The sequence below is a fragment of the Martes martes genome (genome assembly GCF_963455335.1).
Source record: "Martes martes genome assembly, chromosome: 11".
Taxonomy (NCBI): domain Eukaryota; kingdom Metazoa; phylum Chordata; class Mammalia; order Carnivora; family Mustelidae; genus Martes; species Martes martes.
In genome coordinates this window covers 48,099,505-48,126,528 of record NC_137899.1, presented here as the reverse complement: position 1 = coordinate 48,126,528, position 27,024 = coordinate 48,099,505, and positions in this window count along the sequence as shown.

The window sequence follows — 27,024 nt, the reverse complement described above, 5'->3', positions numbered from 1 at the left end:
AAAGCTGAAGCTGAAGTAGGTGCAGGCCACTATGTCCCATTCTTTTCAGCACAAGAGGAATATAAGTGTGACTGGAGCCAAGGTGTGGTGAATGGTAGGGTGTCTCAAGGTGCTCCACACAGAGGGTCTTTGGCAGGACAGCATGACTATAGCCAAAATACACCCAAATCAGGCATAGGCCAAGAGTTCTGGAGTGTTCTGTGCTAGGAGTGCCCTAGCAAGCTGTCTTCAGCTGAAATGGTATGGATCTGGAAAATTTCTGTGTCACCAGGTACAATAACTGAAGCCGTAGTGAGCACTGATCAGGTGTGTCCTTGTGTTTACTGCCCTGGGGCCATTTTGGTTGGACAGCTGGGGCTTGTAGTGGTCTAGGGCCTTAGGGGTCACTGAGGTGGTAGGTCAACTAGGGTGCATGCTTGCATTCCACCCCCTTCTATGATATCAAGGTGAAGGGTAAATGTAAATTATGCTGCTCAGCAACTCCTCCATTCCAGAAAGAGTGCCAGCATCTCTCTTGCCATTTGGCAAGGTTCTAGGGCTAGATCTTATATTCTTATTGCTCTTTTTTTTTTTTTTAAGATTTTATATATTTATTTGACAGAGAGAGAACACAAGTAGGCAGAGAGGCAGGCAGAGAGAGAGAGAGGAGGAAGCAGGCTCCCCGCCCAGCAGAGAGCCCAATGCGGGACTCGATCCCAGGACCCTGAGATCATGACCTCAGCTGAAGGCAGAGGCTTAACCCACTGAGCCACCCAGGCACCCCTCTTTTTTTTTTTTTTGTGTTAGTCACGGTAAAAATTGATTGCTCTTTTAAACTGTGGATTTTTCCCTGTGCCCTGGGATATCCAGGCTGGTGTAGTATAGGGGTTTGGTTTTGGCTGAGGCAACAGACAATGTTACCTAAAACTCCACTGTGGTCTGCACTGTCAAGGTTTGGGGGTTCGGGAGTATAAACCATTGCACTTACCAGCCACTCTGACCTGGAGAGACTTCCAGCAGCTCCCCTGCCATTTGGTGGAGTTTTAGGGCTGGATCTTCTATACACAGGTTGCTCTTCTAAAATGTTTTTGTTTTTGCTTTTTTTTTTTTTTCCTGTCCTTCAGAGCAGATTAATCTGCTCACTTTTCTTTAGTACTGTTCTTCCCACTGTAGTTTACAGTGTTGGGTGTTGGTGGTTTCTCTTTACTACTATGGCTTTGTCTTTCTTGCTGTTCTCTATTGACCTTTTATTCTGAAGAAGCTGTTCAGTAAGCGTTCAATTCTTCAGCAGCAATTTCTCTATAAATAGGTATAGATTTGATGTGTTCATGGAGGCGATGTGTTGTTGGTCTTCCTATGCCATTGTGTCAGACCAGAGCTATCAGATACATTCCTTCTGTGCCTGCTTGTTAAGAGTTTTATTTTGAATGGATGTTTGTTAAGGAGTTTTTTCCCTTTCATTCTATTACTGTGTGTATGTTTTGCATATCTTGCATATGTTGCATATGTTGAAACATCCTTACAATCAGGATTATTTTCACTTGCTCATGGTGTATGATCATTTTTTTAAAAGATGATTTATTTATTTGAGAGAGAGCACATGAGCAAGAGAGCAGAAGCAGGGGGAGCAGCAGAGGGAGAAGCAGACTCCCAGTTGAGCAGGGAGCCTGATGTGGGGCTTGAGCCCAGGATCCTGGGATCATGACTGGAGCTAAAGGCAGCCACTTAACCGACTGAGTCACCCATGCATCCCAATGTATGATCTTTTTAATGTGCTGTTGAATTTGGTTTGCTAGTACTCTATTGAGAGGATCTACATCTCTATTTATTAGGGATTTTAGCCTGAAGTTTGTGTTCAGTAGTGTGATAGTCTTTTTCTAGCTTTCTGGTATCTGTGTAATTCTGGCCTTGTGGAATAAGCTGGAAAGTCTTCCCTTTTCTCTTTTTGGGAAGAGTTTGAGACAAATTGGTGTTAATTACTCTTTAAATGTTTGATAAAATTCACCAGTAAAACTACCTGGTCCTGGGTTTCTCTTAGTTGGGAGATTCCTGATTACTGATTCAATCTCAGCACTAATGGTTCTCTTCAGGTTTTTTATTTCTTCCTGATTCAGATTTATTAAGTGGTATTGTTTTTAAGATTTTTCCATTTCCTCTTGGTTGTTGAGTATGTTGGTATATAGTTATTCATAATAGCCTCTTACTGATATTTTGTAAATCCAGTATCAGTTATAATTTTCCATTTTTCATTTATGATTTGTTGATTTGAATCTTTTCTCTTTTACTTAGTCTAGCTAAGGTTTTGTCAATTTTGATAGTTTTGCAAAGAAGCAACACTTCATCTTTTAAAAATATTTTGTTTTTCATGGGGCGCCTGGGTGGCTCAGTGGGTTAAAGCCTCTGCCTTCGGCTCAGGTCATGATCTCAGGGTCCTGGGATTGAGCCCCGCATCAGGCTCTCTGCTCAGCAGGGAGCCTGCTTCCCTTCCTCTCTCTCTGCCTACTTGTGATCTCCGTCAAATAAATAAATAAAATCTTTAAAAAATTTTTTTTTGTTTTTCTGTTCTGTCATTTAATTTTGCTCTAATCTTTGTTTCCCTTCATCTGATAACTCTGGACTTAGTTTCCTTTCCTAGTTCTTTTAGGTGGAAATGTTGGATTTTTATTTGAGATTTTTTTCTTTTTTTTTTTTTTTAGATTTTATTTATTTATTTGACAGACAGAAATCACAAGTAGGCAGAGAGGCAGGCAGAGAGAGGGGAAGGGAAGCAGGCTCCCTGCCAAGTAGAGAGCCCGATGTGGAGCTCGATCCCAGGACCCTGAGATCATGACCTGAGCCAAAGGCAGAGGCTTTAACCCACTGAGCCACCCAGGCGCCCGAGATTTTTTTTTCTTAATGTTGGCATCTGTTTCTGTGAATTTCCCTTTCAAATCTTCATTTTCTGCATCCTATAATTTTGGTTTGTTGTGTTTCCATGTTGTGTTACATAGATACTTGTATTTCTTATTTAATTTCTTCTTTGATCCATTGTTCTGGAGAGTGTTGTTTAATTCCCATATATTCATGAATTTAAACACTTCCTTGTTATGATATCTAGTTCATATTGTTGTGATCAGAGAATATACTTTAATCTTCTTGAATTTGACACGATTTGTTTTGTTGCCTAACATAGAGTGTATTCTACAAAATGCTCCATATGCACTTGAAAAGAATGTGTATTCTGTTGTTGTCTGATAGAACATTCTTTTTATATCTGTTAGACCTCTTTGGTTTACAGTGCTGTTCAAATTCATTTTTTCCTTATCGATTTTTCAGTGTTTTCAATGTTGGATGATCCCAACATTGTTGAGAGTGGGGTATTGAAATCTCCAACTGTTACTGTATTGTTTTTATAATTTTTCTTTTTGGCTTTCTTTTTGCTTTATGTATGCAGGTGCTTCAATATTAAGCACATTAATTATTTTATCTTTTTAATGGATTGACCTTTTTATGACCTTTTTTATGAACTTTATGTGACCTTTTTACCTTTTAATGACCATTATCCCTTTTTCCCTTTCTAAAGTTTATTTTTCAGTCTTAAGTATAGCTAGCCACAGTGTTTTGTTTTGTACTTTTCTTACTAATTGTTTGAAATCTCTTTTGCCATTACTTTGCTCTCAGTCTATGTATCTCTCGTAGGTGAGTCTCTTAGTGTGTTAAAGAAATATGTTTTTTATCCATTCAGCCATTGATCACCTGTCTTTTCATTAGGGAATTAAAAGTAATTATTAATTGGGACGCCTGGGTGGCTCAGTTGGTTAAGCAGCTGCCTTCGGCTCAGGTCATGATCCCAGCGTCCTGGGATTGAGTCCCACATCGGGCTCCTTGCTCGGCAGGGAGCCTGCTTCTCCCTCTGCCTCTGCCTGCCACTCTGTCTACTTGTGCTCTCTCTCGCTCCTCTCTCTCTCTGACAAATAAATTAAAAAAAAATAATAAAAGTAATTATTAATAAGGACTATTGCCATTTTGTGTGTTGTTTTCTATTGTTCCACTGTTGTTTCTTTTCTTGCTCTTGTTTTTTGTGTTTTGATTTCTGTTGGTATAAGTATACTTTGACTCTTTTCATTACCTGTTGTGTAATTACTATGCATTTTTTCTTATAGATACCATAAGGATTACACAAAATATAAAATTATAACACCCTATATTAAACTGGTATCTTCAATCAAATCCCTAAATTTTTAACATTTACTTCTCCTCATGTTTTGGTTATTGGCTATTTGGTTATAGTACAAATTTTGTGGAACTAACAACAAATCACTGTAGTTCTGGTTACTTTTACTGTGTGTGTATATATATATATATATTTTTTTTTTAACTTTTAAATCAGAGTTGTAAATGAAGTATGAACCAGCATTACCATTTTACAGAATCTAATTTTAATTTTATCTTTACCACTACCAGTAAGTTTTAATTTACCTTATGTTCTTAAGATGTTGTTGTGTTGATTAGCATCCTATTACTGCTATACAAAGAACTCCCTTTAGCATTTTGTAAGATAGGACTGGTAGTGATGAACACCCTCAGCTTTTGTTTCTGAGGCAAGTCTTCATCTTTCCTTCATTTTGGAAGGGCAACTTTGTCATGTGTAATATTCTTGGTTGATAGTTTTATTCTTTGAGTACTTTGGGTATATTATTCCATTCTCTCCAGACTTGAAGAGTTTCTGTAGTCTTATGCAAATTCTCTTCCATACAACTTCTGTTTTTTTTCTTTTGCTGCTTTCAACTTTGTTTTGTATTTGACTTTTGACATAATAATTATACCATCTCAGTTTAGTCCTATTTGAATTTGACTATTTGAGGTCTTTTAAGCTACCTATACCTGATATCCATTTCTTTCCCCCAAAACTTGGGGGGAAGTTTTTAGATAGTGTTGTTTTTCATATGTTTTCTATCCCTTTGTCTTTTTCTTCTCCTCAAATCCTCATAATGCAGATAGTGTTTTTGTCCCATCTGTTCCATAGACTTTCTTTACTCTTTTTCATTCTTTCATATGTTTTGTCTTTTAGGTCCTTAAGTCTTTCTTGCATATGATCATGTCCACTTTTGAAGCTTGCTATTGAATTCTTCAGTTCAGTCTTTGTGTGTGTTTTGTGTTTGAAGGTTTCTATTTCTTATTGAACTGATTTTTATTTTTGTTCATGCATTGTTTCCCTAATTTTGTTTAGTTGTCTGTATGTGTGCTCTTGTACTTGACCAAACTTCTCAGAGTATTTTTCTGAATTCCTAGTCTCACTGTTCATAGATCTCTATTTCTTGAGGGTCATTTATTAGAGTTATACTAGTTTCCTTTGGTGGTATAACATATACCTTATTCTCTTCATCCTTTCTCCTTACACTGGTATCAACAAAATTTGAGTAAGTGTCCTCCTCTTGCAGACTTTTCAGGCTTGCTTTGGCAGAGACTGTTCTTTACCAGTGATCTCAGTTTGGATTAATGGATGTGTCTGCTGGTAATGTCCTTGGGGAGGTGGGGTTTGTATAGGTTGAATTTTGAGGTAAGGCCACTGCCTCAGGTCTGAAGTACTGGCTGGGAGGGGTGGGGTGAGGGAGCTGCTGGTTGAGAATAGATGAATAGAGTTGCTAACCTGGTTTCTTGCTCAACCAAAGCTATAGGTTGGTTTCCATGGTTTCCTGAGTTCTCTGACCAGTTTTCCTAGAGGTTCAGGACTGGGTACTTGACTCAGTAGTAGGTGGGCCTATGAATTATCTTCTCTGTCCTGGTGAGGCAGTAGGAAAGGGCCTAAGGCCTGAACATCTTGTTGTTTAGGGATGTAAATAGAACAGGAGAGTGCACTGAATTCTCTGGCCACCTGAGGCCTCAGGTTTTGCTTTGCAAATGGGGAAAACTATGGACTGTGCTCTCTGTTCAAGTACCACTGTGACAGTGCTATTGAATGGGTTATGTGGTTTCCTGTGTGCCTTCTTTAGGCACACACTTTTTGGACTGGCTGAAGCCTATCAATGTGTTGAGCTAAAAACTAGTTTCCCAAGTGGGAAACAACAAGTGAACCAGCACCAAGGTCACTAAAACTCTTTGTTTGCAGTCTTTATTCAAGCTAACTTTGCCCCAAGTTCCTTGGCTGAAAATTGCCACTGGCTTTGCTGTGCAGACTATTAGCTCTGCTTCCCAGAGTCTTTTCCAAAAATTTTTTAGTTGCAGAGCTTTCCAGATGTTTTCACCAGCCCTTCTGATTGGGCAAGGCCGAGAACCTCACTTTGCAGTAGGTAGTGTTATGGCTCAGCTTCCCTGCCTGGGCAGGATGGGAGAGCCAGAGCCACACATTTCTAAATTTGCCAACTCAGGCTTTTTAGTTGGGAGGGGCAGGAAGCTACACTCAGCAATAAGTGGGCTATGATTTAGGCACAGGTTTTTATTTGTGTTCTATTTTTAAAATATATTCATTGTAGGGGTGTCTGAATGGCTCAGTGGGTTAAAATCTCTCCCTTCGGCTCAGGTCATGATCCCAGGGTCCTGGGATGGAGCCTCACACCGGACTCTCTGCTCAGTGGGGAGCCTGCTTCCCCCTCTCTCTCCCCTCTCTTTCTGCCTACTTGTGATCTCTGTTGGTTAAATAAATAAAATCTTTAAAAAATATATATTCATTGTAATACATGCATTTATCATGATAAACTTAATAACTTCTAATTTTTACTTTTGCAACATCACATAAGTTTTGGTATGCTGTGCTTTTACCTTTTTCTTGGTTCCAGTATTTTTTGATAAGTCTTTCTTTTTTGACCCTGAGGTTGTTCAGGACTTTGCTGGAAAATCTGCAAATACATGAAAATTGAACCAGATTTTATGTTGTTGTTTCTATCTAGTTTCACATCATTGTGGTTGAAAAAGGATTCTGGATAAGATTTTAATGTTCTTAAACTTATGAAGACCTATTTGTTGTCCTATCATAGGGTCTATCCTGGCAAAAGTTACTTAGTGTACTTCAGAAGGAATGCATATTCCTCTATTGGATGGAATGTTCTACAAATGATTTTAGGTCCATTTATCTAACCTATGGTACCCTTCCAATGTTTCTTTATTGATTTTCTGTCTGGGTGATATATCCGTTAATGAAAGTTTTTGGGGCGCCTGGGTGGCTCAGTGGTTTAAGCCTCTGCCTTCGGCTCAGGTCATGATCTCAGGGTCCTGGGATCGAGCCCCGCATCAGGCTCTCTGCTTGGTGGGGAGCCTGCTTCCCCCCCTCTCTCTGCCTAGCTCTGATTTCTGTCAAATAAATAAAAAAAAAATCTTAAAAAAAAAAGAAAGTTTTGAACTTTCTTCCTATCATTTTATTGGTTTCTATTTCTCTTTTAGATATGTTTATTTAGGTACTTTGGTAGATATGATTGTTACATCTCAATAAACTGACTTCTTATTTTATAATGATCTTGTTTCCTATTACTGTTTTTGGGTTAAAGTCTATTTTGCCTTATGTAAGTATAGGTACCCTACTAGGATGGAATATCCTTTTCCATTCCTTCTTTATGAGTCTATGTGTCCTAAATATGAATGAGTCTCTTATAGGCAGAATATAGTTGTATCGTGTTTATTTTGTTTTTTAAAACCCATGCCTTTTGATTGGTGAATTTATCCATTCACATTTAGAATTATTGTTGCTATGTAAATACTTGCTAATGCCATATTACAGTTTTCTGTTGGTATTTCTATTCTTTTACTCTCTGTTTCTGCCTACTACTATAAAGTGTTCATTTCCTCCAGTAGTATGGTCTGTTTACCATTTATTTTTTTTTCTACTGTAGATTTCTGCTCTGCAATTTCCATGAGTTTTGCATAAGACATCTAATAGGTAGAACAATACATTTAAAGCTGGTAACACCTTAACTGTACTTGTTCACAGAAGTTTCACCTTTTACTCCCTACCTTGTATATATTTGATGTTATTATCTACTTTTTTAAAAGATTTTATTTATTTGACAGACAGAGATCACAATTAGGCAGAGAGGCGGGCAGAGAGAGGAAGGGAAGCAGGCTTCCCACTGAGCAGAGAGCCTGATGTGGGGAGAGCCTGATCTGGGGCTCGATCCCAGGACCCTGGGATCATGACCTGAGCTGAAGGCAGAGGCTTTAACTCACTGAGCCACCCGGGCACCCCATCATTATCTACTTTTTAAAATACAACTTACTAGTTTAAAAAAAACACTAATTACTTTACCTCTTTTTCATTAACTTTTATATTATAGTTAGGTGGTTAACATATCATCACATTATAGAGTTAGTTTTCTAAATCTTATTACATATTTACGCTTAGCAGCATGTTGTATACTCTTCCATGTTTTCGTGTCCCTGATTAGTTTTTTTTTTGTTTGTTTGTTTTCAGCTAGAAGAGCTCCTTTGAGCCCTTCTTGTACATCTAGTGATGAACTCTTCAGATTTTGTTTGTCTTTGTGGCTTTTCTGCATAGAGTGTCCTTGGCTGGTATTCCCCCCCCCCCCCAGAATGTGTCATTTTTCTCCTGCCCTATGGAGTTTCTGTTGAGATATACACTGATAAGCCAGTGCGGGCTCCTCTGTATGCTATGATCTTTTCTGTAGCTGCTCTTAGAAATCATCCTCTATCCTTCATAATCTCTAACTCATTACAGTGTGTTCTTAAGAAAGACTTTTTGTATTGAGGTAACAAGGTGATCTATTAGCTTTGTGAACCTTGATGTCCAAACCTTTCTTCAGGTTTGGGATATTCTCAGCTACTATTTCTTTAAACTTTATGTCCCCTTCTCCCTTCTCCTTCTGGAACTTCAGTTATTCTAATATCTGTACCTTTGATGGTGCCCTATAGATACATAGGAATTTACTTTTTCATTATTTTTCTTTGTTCTTCTCTGACTGGGTTATTTCAAAGTTCCTATTCTGATTACTATATCTGTCTTTTGTTCTACTCTGCTGTACATGTTCTCTATCTTCTTTGTTTTCATCTTCTTTGTTAAATTCTTTAGCTCCAGAATTCATTTTTTTTTTTATTTCTAGGTCACTGTTAAATTTCTCATTTTGTTTGTGAATTATGTATCTGGTTTTGTTGATTTGTCTTTCTTTGTTTTCTTATAGCTCATTGAGTTTCCTCAAGTATTTTAAATTCTTTATTAGCTAAATCACAAAATAGCATGTTTTTGAATTGTTATTTAAATAGTATTTTTTTTTAAATTAATTTATTTGACAGACAGAGATCACAAGTAGGCAGAGAGGCAGGCAGAGAGAGAGAGGAGGAAGCAGGCTCCCCGCTGAGCAGAAAGCCTGACACGGGGCTTGATCTCAGGACCCTGAGATCGTGACAAGAGCCAAAGGCAGAGGCTTTAGCCTGCTGAGCCACTCAGGTGCCCCAGTAGTATTATTAACTTTTGATGAGGACATGTTTCCTTGATTTTTCATGTTCCTTGGAGTTTTGCATCGGTATTTTTGCATTTGAAAGCAGTATACTCCTCAAATCTTTACTTGCCGTCTTCTGGGGAGAAATATTTTGTATTTGTCCTGTTTATGTCTGGTATTTTTCCAAACTTGTGTGGATACATACATATTCTCCATACTTCTTATGGCAGGGTGCTTAAGGTTTTATGTCTTCGCTGGTTCTTAAAACTCACCAGCCTGGTTATTGGAAACCTGTCTTCCTTTTTTTCCAGAAGGTGGCATTATAGTAGTTCAAGTCTGTGGTTTCTCACTTGCCTCCTGACCCTTGCCTTTTTTGTGAGCTACCTTGCTGTCTACCAGAGCTTGCCCTCACAGCAGTACTTGCAAGTACACACAAGGAGCTTACCGCAGAGTTAGGACAGATACAGGGTTAGCATTAGGATTGAAGGGAGATTCCTAGATGTGTACTACTAGATGCTGATTTGTGGACTTCCTGCTTAGTGGAGTCAGCAGGAGTTGTGTTCCTTTAATACCCTTTGATACATTTATTTGTTCCTTTCCAGATCTCCTTCCTCTTCCCAATCATGGAGGTCCTGTGTGAGCACTCCTAGTGCTCCTAGAGAGAAATGAGTTTCTGGTACCATGGAAGTAGCTGGGTACTTAATCACTATTCTTTTTTTCTGTGGGAAATGTTGTGGCCTCATATGGTACTATCCTGCAGGGATGGCTCTAACAATGTTCTTTTGTGTCCAAATTTGTGTACATGAATGTGTTTTTCTGCAGTGGTTTGCTTGAATTCCCCTTTGGGAAAGCTGGACTTTGATTTCTGCTGTGTGTGTGGTTTTCTTTTAAGATTTTATTCATCAGATAGAGATCACAAGTAGGCAGAGAGGCAGGCAGAGAGAGGAAGGGAAGCAGGCTCCCTGCTGAGCAGAGAGCCTGATGCGGGACTCGATCCCAGGACCCTGAGATCACGACCTGAGCCGAAGGCAGAGGCTCTAACCCACTGAGCCACCCAGGCGCCCCTGTGGGTTTCTTTCCTGATCAGCATTCTACATTTTTTTCCTCAAGTCTGGCAAGAGGAATTGGGGCAGTTTTGCACCTCTGCTTGTTCCACAGCCCAGCCAAGGTCTGTCTGACTTTACTAGATGCATAAAAAGGCAAGACTGTTTCTGCTTTCCTTGATGTGTGGTGCTAAATCCCACAAGTCTCACATAAATTATTAATTATTTATTTTTTGTGGATAAATATCTAATTCTTTGTTGAAAAGGGGGAATAAAAGAACAGCAATATCTTAGGCCACATGATACTGACTCTGTGTTCAAAGTATTGCTGATCTGAATAAAGAAGCACAAGTTTTCAGGAGTCTGTATCATGCAGAAATTTTATGTTCAATTAGCCAACATATATACATTATTAATCTTAGACTTAGTGTTCATCAAATCATTAGTTGTGTGTAACACCCAGTGCTCATCACAACATGTGCCCTTCCTAATACCCATCATCCAATCCCCCACCCCCCCTTCCTTCTGTAACCCTCAGTTTGGTCCCCAGAGTCTACAGTCTCATGGTTTGTCTCCCTCTTTGATTTATTCCCCTTCAGTTTTCCCTCCTTTCCCCTATGGTCCTCTCCACTATTCCTTGTGTTCCACATATGAGTGAAACCATATGATACTTGTCTTTCTCTGACTGACTTATTTGACTTAGCATAATCCCCTCCAGTTTCATCCATGTCAATGCAGATGGTAGCTATTCATCCTTTCTGATGGCTGAGTAATATTCTGTTGTATGAATGAAGTATATATTCTTTATCCATTCATCTGTTGAAGGGCATCTCAGCTCCTTCTGCAGTTTAGCTACTGTGGAGATTGGGGTGCAGGTGTCCCCCTTGAATCACTACTTTTGTATCTACAGGGTAAATACCTAGTAACGAAACTGCTGGGTCATAGAATAGGTCTATTTTTTTTTTTAATTTTTATTTATTTATTTGACAGAGAGAGTGATCACAAGTAGGCAGAGAGGCAGGCAGATAGAGAGAGAGGAGGAGGAAGCAGGCTCCCTGCTGAGCAGAGAACCCAATGCGGGACTCGATCCCAGGACCCTGAGATCATGACCTGAGGTGAAGGCAGAGGCTTAACCCACTGAACCACCCAGGTGCCCAGGTCTATTTTTAACATCTTGAGGAACCTCCATACTGTTTTCCAGAGTGGCTGTAACAGCTTCATGCAGAATTTTAAATATAAAACTTGTTATGGAAGTACAAACTTTTGATTATATATTAAAATAAATGGACACTGGAGAAATTCATTCTAAATAACTCTTCAAATAATTTATGCATAAAATGTTTACAAATATATTTCAATTATCCCCTAATGATTTTATAGGAGAGCTACATCTCCAAAGTCAAAACTTACCAAATATAATAGATTTATGGTGTGGGAAATTGTGGAGAAATTTTTTTTCGAAGTGAAGGAAATAGCTTAAGAATTTGAAGACAAATCTAGGTTTGAATTCCAATGCTATTATCTGATGCTTTGATTTTCATTTAAGTCAACTGAACACTCAAAGCATTAGATCCCTTACTACACAGATTATTCATACACAGAAATAAAAAATGCATCAAGCTTTTCACGTGGCTCCTCTCACTCGAGCACTCAGTGAGCAAGTACTATAATACTAAGATATATAACTAAATCAATTTAATATGTAAATATAAATAAAAATGACATAAAATTAATTAGGAAGCAAATTCTGTATCCAATTTTAATTGTGTGCCTACACTTTATTTCTGAATATATAGCATTTAAATGTTTCTATAACATATTTGCAAGAATTTAATAGGGTGATTAAAATTTTTCTATATGCGATTTTGTTGAAAAAATACAAAATGTTTTATATAATGAGAAAATAGAAATTTAGAAGAAAACTTCTTGGTAGATTTTCAGGAGGAGAATATGATTTGGATATATAAGCAAAAAGCTTAGTACAAGCAACTTGAAAATATACAAAACATTTGTCAAATAAATTCTTAAAATGTGAATTTTAAGGGCCTCTAAATCAGAAACTTTATGAAAAAACTCGGATATATTTAAACAGGTTTTAGCTTGACTAAAATTATAAATCCTATTTGTCTCATGTTTTATACAGTTTTCCTTTTTATAAAGATTTTTCATTTTGTTTTACAAGTTCTTATTACATTCACCCTTCCCAATCTAAACTGCAATGTTGGAGAAAGGAATTGCATGAGACAAGAGAGAAAGCTCAATTGTGTGTCCACTAATGGCTTACAGGTTTGAGCAATTTGTTTACTACAGTCAGATTCACCTTCATCAAGTGAAACTTTAACATTAGATGAAAATGTTTTCATAAATCTTGAAGGACAATTTCCTTCTTACTCCAGTTACCATGTAACCTGGAAAACACCATTTACTCTGCACATTTTAAATGTGAAAGATTAGAAAAGGATTTCTGAAGAGTGGTTTTCAAAATAGTGCACATGTTTTTATTTTAATGGAAGAGGAACATTTTTCATAGTGACAACTCCATTACAATCCTCTGAATCTTAGAATTTTATAACTGAGAACCATATTAGCAATTAAATCCAAATGTTTCACTTTATAGATGAATAAGTGGGACCAATAGTGATGAAATAACTTGCCCAGAGATACACAGCTCATGGTAGAGTCCTGGCAACGACCTGGGCTACCCAGAAGCTTAGGCCTGCTTTGTCTCCCCCACCCAAGAATGTCACACACTGCCCTAAATAAATGTTCATAAAGTCCAGGTGTTTTCTAAAAGAATTACATGGATCTCAAGGACATTTAAACTAGAGACTTCAGAATTTTTGCACATGTAACCTTAAATACCAGTGCAAAACAGAGATGTATTTATACTTGCACTGACTTCATTTGGCTTAACTCCTGTGAGTTAATTTTGCACATGTAGATCCTTGGTTCTCTTGCAACCACCAGACTCCTCAAATGTTAGCTATCTGCTGGATTTTTTGTTTTTGTTTTGCTTTTTTTTTTTTACTAAAGATCATATTTAACACTTACTAGTATTTATAACTGCCTAATAATAGTTTTGGATCCTGGCTACCACTAGATGTCCTGTTATCTAACATTTGTCAATAATTATATATTCTTGGGACATTTCATTCCATTAAACCCAAGTTATAAATGAGTGACATTTTGGGTAGGTGTGTGGCTCAGTCTTGAACATCTGCCTCAAGTTGTGATCTCTGGCTCATGAGATCGAGCCCTGCATTGAGCTCTACGCTCATTGGGGAATCTCCTTGGGATTGTCTCCCTCCCCCAGCTCTCTTTCCCACACTCTCTCTAAAATAAATAGTGTTAAAAATAATAAATTGGGACACTTCAGAGCATTAATGACAAACTTCACTAAGAGTCAAGTCTTACATCTGCCACTTGTGCTTTTGATATGTTAACTAATTTTTTTAAAAAGTCATTGGTAAACATTGAAAAAACTTAAGTGCATTTAAATATAACCCATTTTGTTATAATGTTTATGTCCTGCATAGGACATTTAGAAAAGATATTCCTGTTTAATAGTCTTGAAATAATTGCAGTGATAAGTATCTTAAAACCTATATATTATCTATGTATGTATATATTTGCATACTATATATACTACATGTAATACGTACTTCTATACATTTAATAGATAAATTATGAGTACTATTTTATAGTATTGTATTTTCTTCACTTAAAAAGTCTTTAAAAATTTTTGCTGTTGCTTTAAAATGTCCCACTTTTTTCTAAATAGTCCAATTTATTTCTACAATTTAACTTTTAGACCTCTTTTGTTAATTTTTACAGTCTTTAAATTTTTGTGCTTTTCTGACAATGAAGACTACTCTTTCCAGTACTGTATTTTCTAATCACCTTGTACAAGTTCTATAGGGTAGCTGTGAACTATGTGAGAGCCAACTCTGTAAACATGATAGCTGAATATAGAGAGCCATGCTGTATCAATGTGTTTGTCCATATATCCTTTATCTTATTTTTATGGTAAGCCTTTTTCCTTAGTTTTTATTTTATGTATTTAAAAATAAATATAATTATCACATAAGTGCTAAATATTAAAAGCCAGCTTTTGAAAATTGATGAAAACTGAGAACTCATGAATGGATCACTTGTAAAATGAAATGGTCTCAATACCTGTGTACTGATTGATGTTATAAATAAGGGTAATATACATAGCTCAAAGTCTCTATAGAAGAAGGCAAAAAAATACTATAACATGTGATGTTTTATTAGCTTCAGGTGTACAACTTTAATTCAGTGACTCTAAACATTACTCAATGCTCACCCTCATAAGTAGTCACCATCTGTCACCGCACAATATTAATACCCTATTACTGACTATATTTCTTACGCTGTATGTTTCACCTTGAAAATTTGTACCTCTTAATACTCTTTATTTTGCCCATTTACCTATCTTTCCTCTGGCTACCACCCGTTTGTTCTGTATTTGAGTCTGTGTTTAAGTTCAACATATAAGTGAAATCATATGTATTTGTTTTTCTCTGACTTACTTCACTTTGCATAGCACATTCTGGGTCCATCCATGATGTCACAAATGGCATGGTCTCATTTTTGTGGCTACGTAATATTCCATTGTGTGTATATGTAAACACACATACTCCACATCTTCTATTTTCACATAGCGATGACCATCTAGGTTGTTTCTATATCTTGGCTACTCCAAATAGTGTTGCAGTGAACATAGGGGTGCATGTATCTTTTTGAATTGGTGTTTTTGATTTTGGGTGGGTAACTGTTTAATAGCAGACTTGCTAGATCATATGGTATTTTCTATAATTTTTGAGAAACCCCCCATACCATTTTTCATAGTGGTTATACCAATTTACATTGCCACCAACAGTGTATGAAGATTTCCTTTTCTCTACCTCCTTGCCATCACTTGTAATTTGTCTTTTTGATACGAGCCAGTCTTACTGATGTAAAGTTATATCTCATTGTGGTTTTAATTTGCATTTTCTTGACGATTAGTGATGTTGATCAGCTTTACATGTACTCTTAGGTCATCTGGAAAAAAGGTGTGTTCAGGTCCTCTGCCTTTTTAATTATTGGTTTGGTTTTTTTTTTTTTTTTGGTGTTGAGCTATGCACACTCATTATATATTTTGGATATTAATTTGCAAATATTTAATCACATTTCCTAGGTGACCTTTTTGTTTGCTGTGCAAAAGGTTTTGTTTTGTTGTTGTCCCGATAGTTTACTTTTGGTTTTGTTTCCCTTGCTTAAGAAGACCTATCCATGAATATGATGCAAAGAGTTATGTCTAAGAGATTACTGCCTATGCTTCTTTTAGCAGTTTTATCGTTTTAGGTCTCGCATTTAAGTCTTTATTCCATTTTGAGTTTGGTTTTGTTAGTGGTATAGTAAAGGGATTCAGTTTCATTCTTTTGCATGTAGTTGTTTGGTTTTTGCAGTCCTTTCTTTTCTCCATTGTAGATTAATTGACCATATAGATGTGGGTTTATTTCTGGGCTTCCTATCTAATTCCATTGATCTGTATATCTATCTTCATGCCAGTATAATACTGTTTTCATTACTATAGGTTTGTCATGTGCCTTGAAATCTTGAATTGTTTTATCATCAGCTTTGTTCTTTCTCAAAATTGCTTTGGCTATTCACGATCTTTTGTGGTTCCACACCAATTTTAGTATTGTTTGTTCTAGTTCTGTGAAGAAAGCTCCTTTTATTTTGATAAGAATTACACTGAATCTGTAGATTGCCTTGGATAGTATGAAAAAAAAATCTTTAATGGAAGTATCTATCATATCCATTAGAGCCCACTCTTGTAAACAAAATGGCTAAATTGCTTTTGGAGAAGTAGGAAAGGTGCATATGTTTTGAAAAAAGAACCACAATTTTAATGAAACATGCTCAGGTTCTTTTGAAAAAGTAATTCCTGTTTTAAACCTTTACTTATAACTTAGGTGGTAATCTATACTAAAAAAAAACCTCCCTGATATTTTAGTGTTTAGTTAGCAAACAACGTGTTTCTTCAAATAGTCTCATTTAATTCTTGCTACGAGGAAAAGAGTAAATTGCTAGTTAATGTAGTAAAAGATTAGGTCATGTTAAAAATGAGTTCAAAGAACAGAAAGACTGTAATATACTTAATTTATTTAAGATATTCCCATCCTATTGAAAAGGTTGTTCAAGTTGTACAACTTAGTTATTTTGGGGGGGAGCACATTAACTCCTATATACAGTTTGTGTTCTATTAAAAAAAAATGACCTGTTGCTTTTCACATATTTGTAGTCCTTCTCCAATGCCATGACTGATATTTTTCTTTCTTTTTACTAAGAAATTCTACTTCTGTAAGTAACTTAGTATACATTTATACACAGCTGCTTTTCTTCCTATATTATGCTTTGCTATTTTCTTATCCTTTCATTATTCATTTATCAAAATTGCATCAATAAAATTTTGTCAGGAAATTGCTATATGTAAGAATGCATGAATAGCAAGATAAACATTTAAGACCCCTTCTCCCAATGAGTATGTATTTCAGTAGTGAAGATAGGATATGTAGTCAGCACATATTTTTTAATAAGTGTAAACAATATCAAGAGAATTTTCAAAAAAATTTTTACCCTAAAATGACTAACCCAGGTCACTCCTATTAACTTATTCTACCAGTAGAAACACTTCATTTACTGATTACCTTTTTGAAAGCCTCCTATGTTTTGTTCTTTCCTAATAGTAGCATGGGTTTTTTCATTTTCCTTACCTTTATAAAGAACTTGACCAAAAACCCCACCACACTTACAGAGAAAGGAAAGCAACTCAGTGAATAGAAAAGGGCCAGATCCACGTCACCATCATAACTCACAAGAATTACATTAAAGTATTGTTTCACAAAGAATAGTGAGCCTATCGGTGGTGATGTGAGATAGATGTAGATCTAGAATCCAAGAAAAAAAGTTTTACTGGAACACAAGGATGTCTGTTTGCATGATGTCTATGGCTGCAATTGCACTGAAATAGAAACATTTGAGTATTTTCAATGAGAACTGTAAGTCCTCAAAAACTTTGTTACCTGGATCTTTACAGAAAAGGTTTGTTGATTCTTTGCCTAAATGTCACCTATGTATGGTTATGAATTAATTTTGGTTGATAGAATGTGTATAGCTTTACAAATCTATATTAATCTGGTTTCAATTTCTTGAAACATAGATAGGACAATTATGAATAATATTAAATTCAGTAATTTGAAAAACAGTCTGCGGTGCAAATTCTATTTTATATTTGTTTGGTAGCAGGCAACAGTAAAAATAGAATGCGTAGAAAACAGATGTGTTTGTGGCTACAGGAAATCTGGTGGTCAAACAGTCCATCTGAGATACACGCATACAAACGTGAGTGAATAGGTCCCAAATTACATGCCTATAAAGACCGAGGGACACATACAGTCATAGAATTAAACAGTGTACTTGCCACTCATATAGGAAAATTATTCTGTGTAAGAAAATGTTTCTCCTTAATACATAAAATTTTAACATTGATAATTTAATATGCTTTATTCTCAACCCCATTCTTTATGCAATGTAACTTTTTAAAGATATTGCTTGATGAAGAAGAGCTTTCAAAGTAAAAGTACAATATATCCAAAGTTTTGATAAACTGTCTATATTTAACTATATAAGACTATGTATGGGTCAGACTTAGTCTTACTTTTACCCCATGAAAACACTCAGAAATGCATCAGAAGTAGTATGGGAATATTTTTGAATTCAATAAACTTGGCCTCTGAACACTGTCATTGTCCTTTGAATAAGCAGACCTGAGGAAAGGGACTGTATCTTATTCAGTTCTCCTAGCACCTAATACAGTGCCTGGCATATGGTAACATTTAGAACATTTATTGAATGGATGTATTAGGAAGCATACATTTTTCTTGCCTTAATTTCCCTCCCCCCTCCCAGAACTCAGTTTACTATGAGCAAATTAGTTAAGGGCTATTCAAAGATTCTTTGGAAACATAGGGTGATAGTTCATGGAATATTAATGTTTAAGCTCTTTGGAAATAAAAACTATAGACATGAATAGTTAAAAAAAAAAAGTCAGAAGTGTTTGACCTACAAAACTGTATAATTTGAGGGTTGGCTGATTCGGTAACATCATTGTATAGCTTCCCAACTGGTTCAGCCCTCTCTGGTCTTCCAGGTTGTTGGAGCCAAAGCATCCTTGACCTAAAATGAAATGTTTCATCTACTAGTTTAAAGGCTATTTAAAAAATAACGACTTTGCTTTTAGCAGTCAATGCTCTCCTCTGAAATACTCTGCTGATTCACAAAGCTGTCTGAGAAATTCATGATGTCTCTGCAATATCAGCCTGAATGAGGATAAAGTACCCATTTGGAGATCAGAAAATTTACTTTATTGGCTAAAGGGCTACTCCCCTTTGATATAAAGAAAGGCATTAGAAAATCTATTAAGACTGAGTTATACTCTGCAGCCACCATCTTTTCTTGATACAATTAGTATTTCATTTTAATTGTGCTGCTATATAATTTCTGATGAAAAGATACTCAGTGTGAACTCTGAATAAGATTATTTTTTATTACAATAGACCATTTGTTCATGGAATATTTCTCTAATCTTCTCTGGGTTATTAAAAGAGGTACAGAAATTTTTACATGGTCCAGTAAGGGCATATGTTCAGTGTTTTCCTCTTACATCTTCCTTGTTTGTTGTCCTTATTGGTATAAAGACAAGCTGTGCTCATTAAAAAATGAATAAAACATTATCTGACCTAACAAGCTCAGAGTATTTTGGGAAGGACAGGGAAGTAAGTAATTAATGTATGTTCAAAGAATTTTGGGTATGATCTCTTTCTGAGAAGACCGGCCTTGCTGAAGCTCTGAGATTTAGAAGTGAGCCGGGATGATGAGAATATTCAAGGCTGAGGAAACAATGCTAGTAGAGGCATAGTATCATTAAAAAAGGAAAAGGGGGGGGCACAAAAAGTCAGGTAGCAATGAGTAGCCCTCTGTGTCTGAAGGATAAAGTGATTGATGAGAGAGAGAATACACGATGGAGCCAGGTTTTTGAGAGTTGAACGAATAGTTAAAATGTTAGATTGTTTATTCATTAAGCAATGGGAAGTCATTGAGGATTTTTAAAGAGTAATAAAGATCTGACTTTAGGAAGGTAACTCTTGGCTATATTGAAGACAAGTTGGCAAGTCAGCAACAAAAAATATGGGAGAAATGCTAATTTGCTATTTCAGTAGTTGGAAAATAGATATTCGTTTTAAAGTGTTTCCTTAACAGAGAAATATTTTTATTAATTCAAAATTATCTTTTAACTGATGCCCTGGGTGTTAGGTAAGAGCAACTGTCATCACTCATTAGTCATTGCATGCCTTTAGTGATGTCTGGTCGTGTTGTATCCTCCCAAAATTTATGTTGAAGCCCTAACTGCCACTGTTACTGTTTTTGGAGATAGGTTTTGTTTTGTTTTTTGGTAAGGAGGTAATTAACATTAAATGAGGTCATAATGGTGGAACCATAATCTAATAGGACTGTTGTTCGTATAAGAAGGGTTAGACACACCAGAGATCTTTATCTATCTTAGCTCACAGAGAAAAGTCCATGAGATCCCACAGCAAAAAGCAGTGGTCTACAATCAAGGAAGAGAGGTCTCACTAGAAACCAACCCTAATGGTAGTGTGATCTTGGAGACTCCAGCACTGGGAGAAAATAAATTCCTGCTATCTTAGGATAGTCTGAGGTGTTTTATTATGACAGCTAGAGATGACTAATATAGGCCTGGAGTAAAACCTTCAAGTTCCATCTTGCTTCTTTCTCTGTCTGTAGGAAGATGGGTCTCTAGGCTGAGGCATCAGAAACCAGGAAGCACTGATTATAGCATCACCTACCTCATGGTTCCAAGGTAATTGAGGGGAAAGAGGGAGTAGATCAAAATGATATTGGTTCAGATAGAAGCAAGTGGTTTAGCAAGTTGATTGGATTTAGAGAGGAAGGAGAGAGACAAGTAGTTAAGACAACATCCTTTACTACACCTGAAGTTCTTAACCTTTCTTGATAATTATTCTGCCAAAAACAAACTCTTGGCTATAAAGGAATACATCCTTATTTCGGTCATGGACCTGACCTCAGGTAGGTCCATGACTGCCCTGTCCTATTTCTTCTCCTTTATATCATGGATGCTGCCTTACTTTTCAACTGATTTCTTTTTCTTTCTTGTGATCATTCCTAGTATTCTAACATGTTGTCTTTGGCTTCTTCTCCTTTCCCCTTCTTTTTTGGCTTGGAAAAGTACATTGTTGGTGAGATTTCCAGTTAAATTCTTAAGCTTTGTAACTGAAATCTGGAAACATAGAGTTTTGTACCCTTGAGCTCCATGTACATGAATGTTCATGAATGCCCTCTGGATATTTCCAGTTAAATATCTTAACAGCAATATAATTCATATGTATAACTTTGGATAGTTGACAAAGCACTTTCACATATATTTAGGTCTGTACTGGTTTTTCCTCTTATAAATACTGTAAGGCATATATTACTGAGTCTATTTTATATTTCAGAGGCTGACTCTCAAAGAGTTTAATTTTCCAAGTCACAAAATAAGTCAGAACAGCTAAGAATATTCAGATGTCAAACACAGAGATGCTGAAGCAATTACCAACCTGGTCAAAGCATCTCTAAAATGGAGCTTCCACTGTTACCATTACTTCCAAAGGGCCTTCCTTTCTTAAATGCCTTAGTTAACAGCACTGTCATTTCTTTAATCAGGCTGTCAACAAGTCCAGTACCTGGAACTCAATCAGTATTTGGAGAAGGTTCAGGGAAGGGACGCCTGCATGGGTCAGTCAGTTAAACGTCTGCCTCTGGCTCAGGTCATGATGCTAGGGTTCTGAGACAGAGTTCCCCATGGGGCTCTGTGCTCAGCAGGGAGCCTGCTTTTCCCTCTGCCCCTCCCCCTTCTTGTCCTCCCTCTCTATATCTTTCTAATTAATTAAATCTTAAAATGAAAAGAAGAAAGTACAGAGAAATGATGAAATAAATGGTTTTCAAGTTTATTCTCACTGTAATGTCTATATGAAGTCACTTAAAGTTGTTAATTACTCTATATTCTCCATTCCCCCTACATTTACTCAGAATATTGGAAAAAAACAAACAAGACAATGAGTATGGGGAAACGTGGAATTTTGTAACCATGTTGAGTAAGAAAAACCTTATTTTTCTTAAAGCTAGTGGGAAATTGTCACAACTATGGAAAGATAAATTTATCTTCATAGATGGTAAAAATAAATCTTTGATTTTTAGTTTTATAGTTTCCTATTTACAAACACATAATTACTACAAAGAATAGGAATAATATTGGTAATGTGGTCTCTCATATTATTATTGGTCTTTCTACCAATTAAACTTTGATTTAAAAAACAATGGCATAAAATATTATATATTGCTTCATGAAGTCTTAAAAATTTAGGAAGTAATATTGGTGACTAGTGATAATAGTAGGAAGACTAAACATTTCTTAATCAAAATAAATGTTTATTCTGGTCTGGAGACTATTTCTTATTTGATCATCCTTGGAGAATATAAAATGTCAGAGCCATTATTTTTTATTAACTGGATCTGGCATGGGCAGAAATAGCAAATTGAACTATCTTTTTTTTTTTTTTGGTGGCAATGGGCATTAAGGAAAATTGGTTGAAAAAACATTCATACTTAAAAAATACATCACTGATAGGTAGTTATAGCTGGGTGAAATTAAGTGTTAGTGTAACTTTTATATATAAATACCTCCAATAATTTTGGTAAAATAAAAATAACCTGGCTTGTCATACAAGGAATAGTTTGTATGTCTGGCTCATCACAATTTTAATTGTAAATCTCAGGAAATGCAGAATATGACAATTAAGTTAGGAAGTGCTCAATGGATTGCAGAGTAGTAAATTTTATTAAATTTCTTCATAAAATAACATTGACAAATAATCTAATACAGAGCTGCTTGTGTATTACTAGGTATTGCTGAAGGAACAAATAGACAGCTCCAAATTCAGAGTTTGTCCTCACTAATTTACAGTTGTTTTGTGATAAAATTTTATGTTATTTGGTTCTATCTACAAGGAAGTAGGACTTTAAAAGAAACAACAGATCTATTTTGTGGAGTACACTGTAGAAAATAAAATATAAATCCATGTACAAAGACTATTAGCTTAAATTTGAATGGAGGAATATCAATAGGAAACATGGTAATAATTCGATATAAGTTGGAAGATCAGGGGAAAATGTAAATTTTTTGGGATTCTCTCCTTTTTCTTTAGGTGACTTGATATTTGAGGCTCAAATACCAACTATTCTGTATGATACACTAGAAGATAACTATGGCACATGTATTTTCCATTCATGAGTCATCAATGACCAATCTCACCTACACTAAAAACAGGTATAGTATCATATATTATATTCAATAATTCAGTTCCAATAATGTATGTATTATGCTAAAGTTTATTTTAAAAATAGCATTTCTAAAAGTTGAACCAAAAATTAGTATGAGTGCTCTTTAAAATCACCTCTCATCAGATATCCATGAAGTAGGAAAAAACACTTTGATATGGTGATTCTAGTACTAAGACAGCAATAATGCACTGGGTTTTCTTAGACTCAACTATCTACCACAGCTTTGAGAATGTTGTGGTCCTTACTTTCTCCATGAGACTAAAGGCTGGAAAGAATAAATGTAAATCTAAAATACAGCTGCATATCTGCCATTTGCCTCAGACTCATTTTTCTTAATAGATAGGATTGTGTATTTTTAAAAAAGTTATAAACTGCCTTATCAGTTTTCCCTTCTTCCTTGACTAAAAGGCACAAAAATAAAAGTAATAATAGTGCCCCCAAGGGGAAGAGAAAGAGTAAAATTAGGAATAAGAGAAGCAAAATCAGGTAGTTAGAAAAGAGCAGAGAAGACTGAAAGAAGATAATGTCTTCTTTAGAAGTCCTTATAGTATTGGCTATATTTTTGACTTTGCATAGACATAGTTAAAACAGACTTTGTATTTTTTTTCTTCCTATTCATCAATCACAGTGAAAATATTTTTGTGGTCTTTATGAAACATTTTAGTTATATATGCACAACAATTTATGAAGAATACTTTACAGTTTTGGTCTTGCCAATTAATTTCCCCTTGGCTGAATAGCTCTGAAGAATAATTATATCGTTATTTCCTTGTGTCTACAAGCTTTCCTCACCTCTTTATATTACTCCCATTACCTCAAATTCTTTGATCTTTTATCTTGTAGGACCATTTAGTCCCTACATAATTGAAATCCAGAAGGACCAAACATCTTCAGGTAACGAAAGCACCCCAGGTACAAGCAGCTTCTTCGGATTTATTAATCTTGCTCTGTTAACTCATTTTTACCCCAGTCAACTGTCCACCCTACATACAGGACAGCATTTGTTTTCAGTATGTGGTCTCCTCATGACTAACCCTCATAGGAGCAGTGGGGCCTTTCCCAAGTGCATCTCACATTATTTAACATTCCCAGAGGGATGCTAAGTGGGATCATTTTAGATAAATCTCAATCATCCAGACCAAAAGTAGATTTTGAACTAATACCTCTGAGTATGTAAAATGCCATTTCTTATTCCATCATTCATGAAAAGCTTGGGACTATGAAACCAGAAGGTGGAGAGCACCCTTAGAGGATCCAGAGTAGTTTTCAATAATGTGTTCAGGGTACCAGTGGATTAGAAAGAACAAAATGTGTTGAGATAAGTATGCTATTGGTTAACTCTGATTAGTCTATTTACTAGCTAAGTAGCATTTTTGTAGCATAAAATCTAAGGTCTTTACAGTCCATTAGATCGGACTTTTACTTCTAGATTATCTCATCAGCAAGTCATTTAAACTCTTTAAGCTTTTGGTTGGCTTATCAATAAATTTGGGTAAATTCTAAATTTGTCAAAGGACCAGGATTTGGTTAATAATTACTTAGCACCTGACATTTGTCTGGTAGCTGTTAGGTAATCTTTACTCTTTGCCTGAAAGCATCATTCTTAATATTTATATATTTTTATGTACTTTGAGTGAAATTTAGTTTTCTACTTCCTATACGTGGTGATTTTTTTTAAATCATTGGGTTATGGGTGTAGAGGGATGATCATCTAGATCAGAGTATAATACTCTGGTGCTAAATTTATTAATTTAGTTCCAAGGGGAAAAAGTCATAAAGTCTTCAACTTAAAGCCTGGAATTTATCAGATCATTTTCTTGATGGCCAACACTTAACTACTCCCAACTCAGTTTTTCTAACTCTAAAAGGGTATTTACCATCCTTTTAGGCAGGATATAAAGATTAATTTGTTAAGATTGCAAAGTGCTTTAAGCATGAAATGCTGTATGAGATAATAGGATAAATATTAATAATATCCTGTTAGAAGTACACAGAGAGCCGTAGTAAGGTAACTAAGAAAAATAAATTGCAGTGCTTGGTATGAAATTGAAAATCACTAATGGAAGGAAAGTTTGTTCATACTGGGAGCAGTGTTGGATCATGTATAATGTAATACCGGGTCATTTTCCATCGTTTTAATTGCCATGAGCGACAACTGATCTTTAGAGCTGTTCCTGACGTGCTCTTGCATAGCCCTAATGATCGTAAAATGGTGCCAAAGACCAGCATTATCCCCTATTGAACATTAAATGGTATCGACCCCTTCACTAGGTCCATCACTCAACAGACTCCTTAAAGTAATTCATGACACAATTAACATTAATTAACTTTATGAAAACCCCTCCAAACTCTGCTGTTTTAGGACTTCAGACTGTGAAGAAAGTAAAGAGCAACAAAAAGTTATGAATCCTCCCGTGAAAGCCATCAATTAAGGTAAGTAAAAGATTCCTAAATTTTTATAACCCTCATTTATCACTTGCCACTCCTGATAATTTTATCCTGTGTAAAGATATCTAAAGCCATTCAGTACTAAAAGTACCATTCATTTGTGTACTTCACACCCACTTTACAACTGAGAGTGGCAGCTTCCAAATTCATGTCATAGTAAACCTGAATCACAAGTCATTACTGGGCCCTACAGAAATATGAACAAAATATTTTTCAGGTATGCAAGAGAAGAACCTGCCCTTTTCATTTCCATTTCTAGGGAACTCTTCTATAGGAATTGTATTCTGCTCTAAGTTCCAAGTGATTAACACAAGCCTTCTCTAGAGTATCAAAAATAGTAAGTATTTATTCACAATGTGCATGAATTTTTACATATATTAACCACTTAGCCACCTTTGTAAGTTTAAAATTATTGGATGTTTAGTCAGTAGACTTACAATGTATTTGCTTTTATTCCAACCACCTGAATATAATTGCTCAATAGTGATACAACTGGTGCTCAAATCCTTCTAAACCTGAACTTATGCTGTTTTCATTAAACAGGTTACAAAAATGAGTGTCCATGGTATGCAAAGCATCTGAGTAACATCTGGTGGGAGGCTGGCTGAAGTTTATCACAGAGCACTAACCCTCAAAGAGAAAACCTTTTGCTCTGTTGCAAGAGCCTGAGGGGATAGGGGTCAGAGAGAACTGATACATCTATCTAATGAGTACAGGTTTACTGCCAGGCAGCAGGTCACCTAAAAGTGTCCCTCTAAGGAAGACAAGAAAGGATCAGAGAAAAATCTTCAGATACAACCACAAAACAATAAAATGGCAAAATTACTTTGAAGGTCAAGAGACTACACGCTCCACTCAAAGACACAGGGTAACAAAATGGTTAAAAAAACAAGACCCGGGGCACCTGGGTGGCTCAGTGGGTTAAAGCCTCTGCCTTCGGCTGGGGTCCTGGGATTGAGCCCTACATCGGGCTCTCTGCTCAGCAGGGAGCCGGCGTCCTCCCTCTCTCTCTGCCTGCCTCTCTGCCTACTTGAGATCTCTGTCTGTCAAATAAATAAAATCTTAAAAAAAAAAAAAAGAGACCCATCTATATGTTTCCTATAAAAGACCCCTTTTCAACCTAAAAACACCTGCAGATTAAAATGAGAAGATAGCAAGGCCTCTATCATGCAGATATATGTCAAAAGAAAGCTGAAGTAGCAATATTTATATGAGAGAAAATAGACTTTAAAACACAGACTGTAGCAAGAGAAAGAGAAGGGCCCCATAAATTAATAAGGGGGACAAGCTAACAAGAATATGGAACAATAGTAAGTATTTATGCACCCAACATAAGAGCACCCACATACACAAACATAAAGGAACTAATTGATACTAACCAAGTAATAGTAGAGACCTTTAACACCCCACCTACATCCATGGAGGGACTATATAAACAGAACATCACAAGGACACCATGACTTTGAGTGACATACTAGAACAGATGGATATAACAGATATATTCAGAATATCACATCCTAGAACTGAATACACATTCTTTTCAAGTGCACAGGGACCACTCTCCAGAATAGATCACATATTAGCCAAAAAAAAACACAACAAATTTAAGACTGAAAACAGACAATGCATATTTTCTGACCACAACACTATGAAACTAAATGTCAACCACAAGAAAAAAAAATCTGCAAAGCCAACAAATG